Consider the following 9325-nt stretch of genomic DNA (forward strand, 5'->3'; position numbering starts at 1 on the left):
TTTCTCCATCTGTTTGTGTCCTCTTTGATTTCTTTCATCATGTTTTATAGTTTTCTATGTATAGGTCTTTTGTTTCTTTAGGTAGATATACTCCTAAGTATTTTATTCTTTTTGTTGCAATGGTGAATGGTATTGTTTCCTTAATTTCTCTTTCTGTTTTTTCATTTTTAGTATATAGGAATGCAAGGGATTTTTGTGTGTTAATTTTATATCCTGCAACTTTACTATATTCATTGATTAGCTCTAGTAATTTTCTGGAAGAGTCTTTAGGGTTTTCTATGTAGAGGATCATGTCGTCTGCAAACAGTGAGAGTTTCACTTCTTTTCCTATCTGGATTCCTTTTACTTCTTTTTCTGCTCTGATTGCTGTGGCCAAAACTTCCAACACTATGTTGAATAGTAGTGGTGAGAGTGGGCACCCTTGTCTGTTCCTGATTTCAGGGGAAATGCTTTCAATTTTTCACCATTGAGGGTGATGCTTGCTGTGGGTTTGTCATATATAGCTTTTATTATGTTGAGGTATGTTCCTTCTATTCCTGCTTTTTTGGAGAGTTTTAATCATAAATGAGTGTTGAATTTTGTCAAAGGCTTTCTCTGCATCTATTGAGATAATCATATGGTTTTTATCTTTCAATTTGTTAATGTGTGTATTACATTGATTGTTTGCGTTTTTAATTGAAGAATCCTTGCATTCCTGGGATAAAGCCCACTTGGTCGTGGTGTATGATTTTTAATATGTTGTTGGATTCTGTTTGCTAGAATTTTGTTAAGGATTTTTGCATCTATGTTCATCAGTGATATTGGCCTGTAGTTTTCTTTTTTTTGTGGCATCTTTGTCTGGTTTTGGAATTAGGGTGATGGTGGCCTCATAGAATGAGTTTGGAAGTTTACCTTCTTCTGAAATTTTCTGGAAGAGTTTGAGTAAGATAGGTGTTAGCTCTTCTCTAAATTTTTGGTAGAATTCAGCTGTGAAGCCATCTGGTCCTGGGCTTTTGTTTGCTGGAAGATTTTTTTTTTTTTTTTCGATTTCCTTGCTTGTGATGGGTCTGTTAAGATCTTCTATTTCTTTCTGGTTCAGTTTTGGAAAGTTATACTTTTCTAAGAATTTGTCCATTTCATCAAGTTGTCCATTTTATTGGCATAGAGCTGCGTAGTAGTCTCTTAGATCTTTCGTATTTCATGTTGTCCTGCTGTGATCTCTCCATTTCATTTCTAATTTTTGTATTTGGTTCTTCTCTATTTGCTTCTTAATGAGTCTTGCTAATAGGTTTGGTCAATTTTGTTTATTTTTTCAAAAAAACCACTTTTAGCTTTGGTTGATTTTTGCTAATGCGCTCTTTAGTTTTTCTTTTTGCATTTATTTCTGCCGCTGATTTTTAAGATTCTTTTTCCTCTGCTAACTCTTGGGGTTCTTCATTTCTTCCTTCTCTAATTGCCTTTAGGTGTAGAGTTAGGTTATTTATTTGGCTTTTTTTTTTTTTTTTTATGTAAGCCTGTAATGCTATGAACCTTCCCCTTAGCACTGCTTTTACAGTGTCCCATAGGTTTTGGGTTGTTGTGTTTTCATTTTCATTCATTTCTATACATATTTTGATTTCTTTTTTGATTTCTTCTATGATTTGTTGGTTATTCAGAAGCGTGTTATTTAGCCTCCATATGTTTGAAGTTTTAACAATTTTTTTCCTGTAATTGAGATCTAATCTTACTGCACTGTGGTCAGAAAAGATGACTGGAATGATTTCAATTTTTTTGAATTTTCCAAGACCAGATTTATGGCCCAGGATGTGATCTATTCTGGAGAAGGTTCCGTGTGCACTTGAGAAAAAGGTGAAGTTGATTATTTTGGGGTGAAATGTCCTATAGATATCAATTAGGTCTAGCTGGTCCATTGTGTCATTCAAGGTTTGTGTTTCCTTGTTAATTTTCTGTTTAGTTGATCTATCCATAGTTGTGAGTGGGGTATTAAAGTCTCCCACTATTATTGTGTTAGTATTAATTTCCTCTTTCATACTCGTTAGCATTTGCCACACATATTGTGGTGCTCCTATGTTGGGTGCATATATATTTATAATTGTTATATCTTCTTCTTGCATTAATCCTTTGATCATTAAGTAGTGTCCTTCTTTGTCTCTTTTCACATCCTTTATTTGAAAGTCTATTTTATCTGATATGAGTATTGAGACTCCTGCTTTCTTTTGGTCTCCGTTTGCATGAAATATTTTTTTCCAGCCCTTCACTTTTAGTCTGTATGTGTCTCTTGCTTTGAGGTGGGTCTCTTGTAGACAGCATATATAGGGGTCTTGTTTTTGTATCCATTCAGCCAATCTTTGTCTTTTGGTTGGGGCATTCAACCCATTTACATTTAAGGTAATTATTGATAGGTGTGGTCCTGTTGCCATTTACTTTGTTGTTTTGGGTTCACGTTTATACAACCTTTCTGCATTTCCTATCTAGAGAAGATCCTTTAGCATTTTTTGAAGAGCTGGTTTGGTGGTGGCTTGAATTCTCCTCCGCTTTTGCTTATCGTAAAGCTTTTGAATTCTCCTTCAATACTGAATGAAGATCCTTGCTAGGATACAGTAATCTAGGTTGTAGGTTATTCTCTTTCATTACTTTCAGTACGTCCTGCCATTCCCATCTGGCCTGGAGGGTTTCTATTGATAGATCAGCTGTTATCCTTATGGGAATCCCTTTGTGTGTTATTTGTTGTTTTTCCCTTGCTGCTTTTAATATTTGTTCTTTGTGTTTGATCTTTGTTAATTTGATTAATATGTGTCTTGGGGTGTTTCGCCTTGGGTTTATCCTGTTTGGGACTCTCTGGGTTTCTTGGACTTGGGTGGCTATTTCCTTCCCCATTTTAGGGAAGTTTTCAGCTATTATCTCCTCGAGTATTTTCTCATGGCCTTTCTTTTTGTCTTCTTCTTCTGGAACGCCTATGATTCGAATGTTGGGGCGTTTCACATTGTCCCAGAGGTCCCTGAGGTTGTCCTCATTTCTTTTGATCCTTTTTTCTTTTTTCCTCTCTGCTTCATTTATTTCCACCATTTTATCTTCTATCTCACTTATCCTATCTTCTGCCTCCGTTTTCTACTCTTGGTTCCCTCCAGAGTGTTTTTGATCTCATTCATTGCATTATTCATTTTTAATTGACTCTTTTTATTTCTTCTAGGTCTTTATTAAACAGTTCTTGAATCTTTTCAATCTTTGTTTCCAGGCTATTTATCTGTAACTCCATTTTGTTTTCAAGATTTTGGATCATTTTTATTATCATTATTCTAAATTCTTTTTCAGGTAGATTCCCTATCTCCTCCTCTTTTGTTTGACTTGGTGGCATTTTTCATGTTCCTTTACCTGTTGGGTATTTCTTTGCCTTTTCATCTTGTTTAGATTGCTGTATCTGGAGTGGGCTTTCTGTATTCTGGAGGTCTGTGGTTCCTTTTTGTTGTGGAGGATTAACCCAGTGGGTGGGGTTAGACGATTGGCTTGTCAAGATGTCCTGGTTAGGGAAGCGTGCGTCAGTGTTCTGGTGCGTGGAACTTAATTTCTTCTCTTTGGAGAGCAATGGAGTGCCCAGTAATGAGTTTTGAGATGGGTCTATGTGTTAGGTGTGACCTTGGGCAGCCTGTATGTTGATGTTCAGGGCTATGTTCCTGCGTTGCTGGAGAATTTGCGTGGTATGTCTTGCTCTAAAACTTATTGGCTCTCGGGTGGTGGTTGGTTGCACTGTAGGTATGAAGGCTTTTGGACAGTCACTTATTACTTAAAGTTCCATGTAGTCAGGAGTTTTCTGGTGTTCTCAGGTTTTGGGCTTAAGTCTCCTGCCTCTGGATTTCAGTTTTATTCTTCCTGTAGTCTCAAGACTTCTCCAACTATACAGCCCTGATAAGAAAACTTCTAGGTTAATGGCTAAAAGATTCTCCCCCGTTAGGGACACCCAGAGAGGTTCACAGAGTTACATGAAGAAGAGGAGAGGGAGGAGGGAGATAGAGATGAGCAGGAGGAGAAAAAGGGGGACTCAAGAGGAGAGAGACAGATCTACGCAGCTGTCTGTTCCCAGAGTGTTCTCCGTAGCCCAGTCACCTACAAAGATTCACAGAATTGGATTGGGAGGAGAAGGGGAAAGGAGGAAATAGAGGTGTTCTGAGGTAGAAAACAGAGAGTCAAGATTGGGAGAGAATAATCTTCGGTTTAAAAATAAGGCTTCTCTTCTTTTTTTTTTTTGTAAGGTTATAGTGTATTGAAAATGAAAATTAAGGAGTAGTAGAGGAGTACTAGAGGACTTTAAAAGAAATAAGAGAAAAAGAAAAATAGAAAATAGAAGAGAAAAGGAAAGAAAGAAAAGAAGAAAAAAGAAAAAAAAGAAAGAAAAAGAAAAAAAAAGAAAAAAGAAAGAAAGAAAGAAAAAATTTTTTTCCCCTAATTAAAAAATCATAAAAGTCTATGGAAATGAAAGTTAAGGAGTAATGGGGGAGTAATAGGGGATTTTAAAGGAAAATAAAAGAGAAAAAATAAAAAAAAGAAAAAAAAGAAAAAAAAAAGAGAAAAAAGTAAAATTATATCTAGAAGTTTCTCTGGAGCTGTTGCGGTCAGTGTGGGTTCGGCTCAGTTTCAGATAGCTCCTCGTTCCAGCTTACGCTTCTCGATATCTACAGGCCCCTTCCGGTGTAGTCAATGTTTCCTAGAGGGATTTTAATCTGTTGCACCGGTCCTTTCTGAAGCGGTTCCCTTTGTTTATTTGGCTTCTGTTTGCCGGTCTCTTCAGAGCCTCATTTCCGCCCTGACACCGGCGGGCGGAGGTGGACTCTTATTCAGGTAGCTAGTTCCGTTGCGCTGCGGTGAGGGGCTGGGGCTGCCGGGAGGGGCTGGGGCTGCCGGGAGTGGCTGGCGCTATGGGGACGGGCTTGCGCCGCGGGTTTGGCTGGCGCTGCAGGGAGGGGCTGGCGCTGCAGGGACGGGTTGGCGCTGCGGGGAGGGGCTGTCGCTGTGGGGACGGGCTGGCGCTGCCGGGAGGGGCCGACGCCGCTTCCTCCGTCTGCGCTGCTCAGGCTCCGGCTGTTCTATATGGAGCACGGCCCGCACTGCGCGAGGTTCCAGCCCTCGGGTGTTCCACAAAAGCACGGAAGGCAAAGCTGCGCCTGCTCTCTGTGCCTTCCCCGTCAGAGCGGTCCAGGCAGCCAGGGGCTTGGTGGGCGCACTCTCCCCAGGTGTGGCGCGCCCACTCCCTTCCGCGGACCCAGCCCCAGTCCCCGCCCGCGCCGGGGGTGCCTGCGCCCTGTGTCTCTCCGCGACCTTCCCCTCCCCCCTGCCTCCTGCCTCCGGCGGGGCTGGGCCGGTCCGCAGCCTGCGAGCTCCTCTCTGGACCCTCTCGGTCTCTTTGTTCTGCGAGCGGCCGGCAGTGTGTTCGGGCCGGTTAATTTACTCTCTCTCTTTTAGTCTCCCACAGTTCAAGTTGGCAACTCACAGAAGCTCCCTCTGATTGTCCTCAGGGCACTCAGGCCCGGACCCTACCCCAAGCAATGCCGCCTAAGAGTTCCCGGGACGGATCTCCGTCCTTAGCTCTTTTGTCTCACTTTTTATCTTTTATATTTTGTCCTACCTCCTTTCGAAGACAATGGGCTGCTTTTCTGGACGCCTGATGACCTCAGCTAGCAATCAGAAGTTGTTTCACGAAGTTTGCTCTGTGTTCAGTTATTCTTTTGATGAATTTGTAGGAGAGAAAGTGGTCTCCCCGTCCTACTCCTCCGCCATCTTGGCTCCTCCTCCTAAAGCTGTTTCGGAAGTGATTTTTTTTTCATACACTTCTCTCTATATAAAGCAGTAGTACAAACTGTAGAAACAGCAAGGAGGATTATTAGATCTCTAATTAGTTCTAAATTGTTCTGCATTGCCTGAAAAGGTTGGAAATAAATCCAGTTAAACATTTTCTTTAATGCCAGGAGATTTTAACAGATGCTGTGCTTGATGGATTTAAGTATGTTTCTTGACTCTTGTACTGAAACTCATTTTCATTATAGAGCAAAAAATACTACCTCTGTAGTCATAAGAATGAAAGAAAGGAAGAAAGAAAACCATGATAAAAGAGGGACAATAAGTCCTTGCAAATGAAGGTGACAAACTGTCCAGCTAATTCCAGTATTCTCTTTTTCTATCACAAAGCATTTCTGTTCTCTTCCTTTTAATAATTTCTTTTCTGAAGGTGCTCAAAGCTCATTAAATTGTCATGTTGTCATGGTAGCCTCATCTCCAAATGTGAATTAACTACATGTTGACTCAAAACGACATGGTTTTCTTGTAAAATGCTTCGCCAATGCAGCTAGTGAAGCGATTAAGCTCTTTTGAAAACTCTCAGGTAATAAAATTCTATTAATCATACTGCTATAAAACTTCAAAGTATATCTTCATGTTAATGTTCAGAAATCTAAATGACTTCTATCAACTGTAGCAATTTCACTGGAATAATAGAGTTCTATAGTGCTGACTTGTCTTCTTTAATTAAGGTATTTGTCAAAATTAGGTATACCAGGATATAAGTTCTAAATCTGTATACCATAAAACGTAATCTGGGTTTTATTTTCACTCAAGTTCAGAATGCAAGTTTAGGCCTATACCAGATTGAGCATTTCCTCTTAGGCCAAGAATGGAAAAGAGTTTTCAACTGAAGACCTAACTCCAATATACATGGAAATAGATACTGGGAAGGACTATGAGTCTGTTTCTGGGCTCTAGAGGGAATGAGAGCTCTTATTAGTCAGTGATGTCTCCTGAAGACAGAAAAAGGAGAGGAAACAGTCTGCAGGGCAGTGCCTTTATACTCTCCAAAAGATAGTTCTTTATTGTCTCTCTGCTCTCTTTTGTTTCAGTTTTAATTTTTATCAAGCTTACATAGCTATGTAGCTAGAAAGTCAAATAGTCATGGTTAAAAAGCCCAAGAGAAAGACAAAATCTTTTAATGAAAAGCAGTAGTTTCCTGATCAACCACTGGCCATGCTTGATTTTCACTCTCAGAGGAAACCATATGAGGTTCTTTAGCTATTCTTTAGCCTCTGTAGTTCTTGAAAAAAAAAAAAAGTATTCTGTAGTTCTGAGTGTGGTTATGTAATTGCAAGCCACAGACTGACTCCAGATGTTACTTAGCTCATGGGGATGCTAAGCTTTCAGGAACAATGCTTAAACCACACAGCAGCCTGCCCTGAAGAAAGAAACACTTTTCCCCACCACACGCTCCACAGATGCCAATTCCACCCAGGAACTCAGTCTTGGGGCCACCCTCCCAAGCTGCCTGACTCCGCCGCAGCCCTCACCAGCCAACCCTTTCTGGGTGGGACCAGCTTCCTCAAGTCACTCACTTCTAAGTCAAAATCTCATGTGAGTGAGTCGGCTGGTGGAGCCCGGGTCACGTGTCTGTGCTATCTGCAAAGGACACTGGGGGAAACTTTGAGGGTTTATTTTGGGGATGCAGAGTTCATATGGAGGTAAATTCCCCAAATACAAGGATATGCTGTTCAAAGGACCTGCACAGCATGAACAGAAATGGCGAGTGTCAGCCACAGCTCGCTTGCTTGCTTTTTTGGAAGACTAAGTCGGGAAAGAATTTTTTTTAAGATTTATTTTTTGACTTTGATGGATCTCTGTTGCTGCACACGGGCTTTCTCTACACATGGTCAGTGAGGGCTTCTCACTGCAGTGGCTTCTCCCTTTGCAGAGCACAGACTCTAGGCACATGAGTTTCATTTCCCCTTAACGTGTGGAATCTTACTGCAGTAGGGATTGAACCTGTGTCCTGGGCACTGACCGGCAGTTTCTTAACCACTGAACTACCAAGGCAGCCCCTATAACAGCTTTCTAATGCACAAGTTTATTCTACTATTTATTCATTTTGTTTTTTAGATAATTTCTAGCCGTTCCCCACCTGTTGAAGATACATCATAATTCCCATGGACACCACTCAAACTCCTCCTTCATCTACCCATAACTTTAGCTGTATCATATTTTAAAATAGATCAGTATTTGGGCTTGCAAATACTGATTTGTCTAAGTGGACATTATTTTTATCTTAGCCAAATATGTTGTTATATTTTTCCTTATATATTGTTATGTTTTCCCTGGAATTAATAGTTAAGCTTTTTCATTTGGTATCTTTCTATATGTATGCATGCATGCTAAGTCACTTCAGTCATATCTGACAGTTTGTTATCCTATGCCCTGTAGCCCTGCGGGCTCCTCTGTCCCTGGGATTCTCCTGGAAAGAATACTGGAGTGGGTTTCCATGCCCTCCCCCAGGGGATCTTCCTGACCCAGGGATCAAACCTCTGTCTCTTGTGTCTCCTGCATTGGCGGGCAGTTCTTTACCACTGAGCTACCTAGGAAGCCCCACCTTTCTATATACCTACCATGAAGGCACTCTAAACTTTTTTCCAAAATGGTAATTTCCTTTTTTTTAATTAATTAATTTTTAAATTTTAATTGGAGGCTAGTTATTTTACAATACTGTGGTGGTTTTTGGCACACAGTGACATGAATCAGCCACAGGTGTACATGTGGCACCCCCATCCCAAAACCCCTCCCACCTCTCTCCCCATCCATCTCTCTGGGTTGTCCCAGTGCACTGGCGGTGAGTGCCCGGTCTCATGCATCGAGCCTGGCCTGGCGATCTATTTCACATACGGCAATATACATGCTTCAGTGCTGTTCTCTCAAATCACCCCATCCTCGCCTTCTCCCAGAGTCCAAAGGTCTGTTCTTTGTATCTGTGTCTCTTTTGTCATCTTGCATATAGGGTCATCGTTACCATCTTTCTAAATTCCATATGTGTGTGTTAATATACTGTACTGGTGTTTTTCTTTCTGACTTACTTCACTCAGTATAATAGGCTCCAGTTTCATCTACCTCATTAGAACTGACTCAAATGTGTTCTTTTTAATAGCTGAGCAATATTCCATTGTATACATGTACCACAACTTTCTTATCCATTCATCTGCCAATGGACATCTAGGTTGCTTCCATGTCCTGGCTATTATAAACAGTGCTGTGATGAACATTGGGGTGCACGTATCTCTTTCAAATCTGGTGTCCTTGGTGTGTATGCCCAGAAGTGGGATTGCTGGGTCATATGGCAGTTCTATCTCCAGTTTTGTTTTGTTTTTTTTATCTCCAGTTTTTTAAGGAATCTCCACACTGTTCTCCATAGTGGCTGTACTAGTTTGCATTGCCACCAACAGTGTAAGAGGGTTCCCTTTTCTCCACACCCTCTCCAGCATTTATTGCTTGTAGACTTTTGGATAGCAGCCATCCTGACTGGCGTGTAATGGTACCTCATTGTGGTTTT

At 40.9% G+C, this 9325-nt stretch overlaps 1 long non-coding RNA gene across 1 annotated transcript in view; it reads right to left on the reverse strand.

Annotated features, from left to right (window-relative positions):
* The window catches only part of LOC122430646, an 18544-nt gene extending 12908 nt beyond the window's left edge, over window positions 1–5636 (reverse strand). The window contains exon 1 of the long non-coding RNA XR_006266366.1: window positions 5597–5636. This is a non-coding gene — a long non-coding RNA (uncharacterized LOC122430646). The remainder of the gene's footprint in view (window positions 1–5596) is intronic.
* Window positions 5637–9325: the final 3689 nt, after the last annotated feature.

The sequence above is a fragment of the Cervus canadensis genome, chromosome 29 (assembly GCF_019320065.1).
Source record: "Cervus canadensis isolate Bull #8, Minnesota chromosome 29, ASM1932006v1, whole genome shotgun sequence".
Classification (NCBI taxonomy): domain Eukaryota; kingdom Metazoa; phylum Chordata; class Mammalia; order Artiodactyla; family Cervidae; genus Cervus; species Cervus canadensis.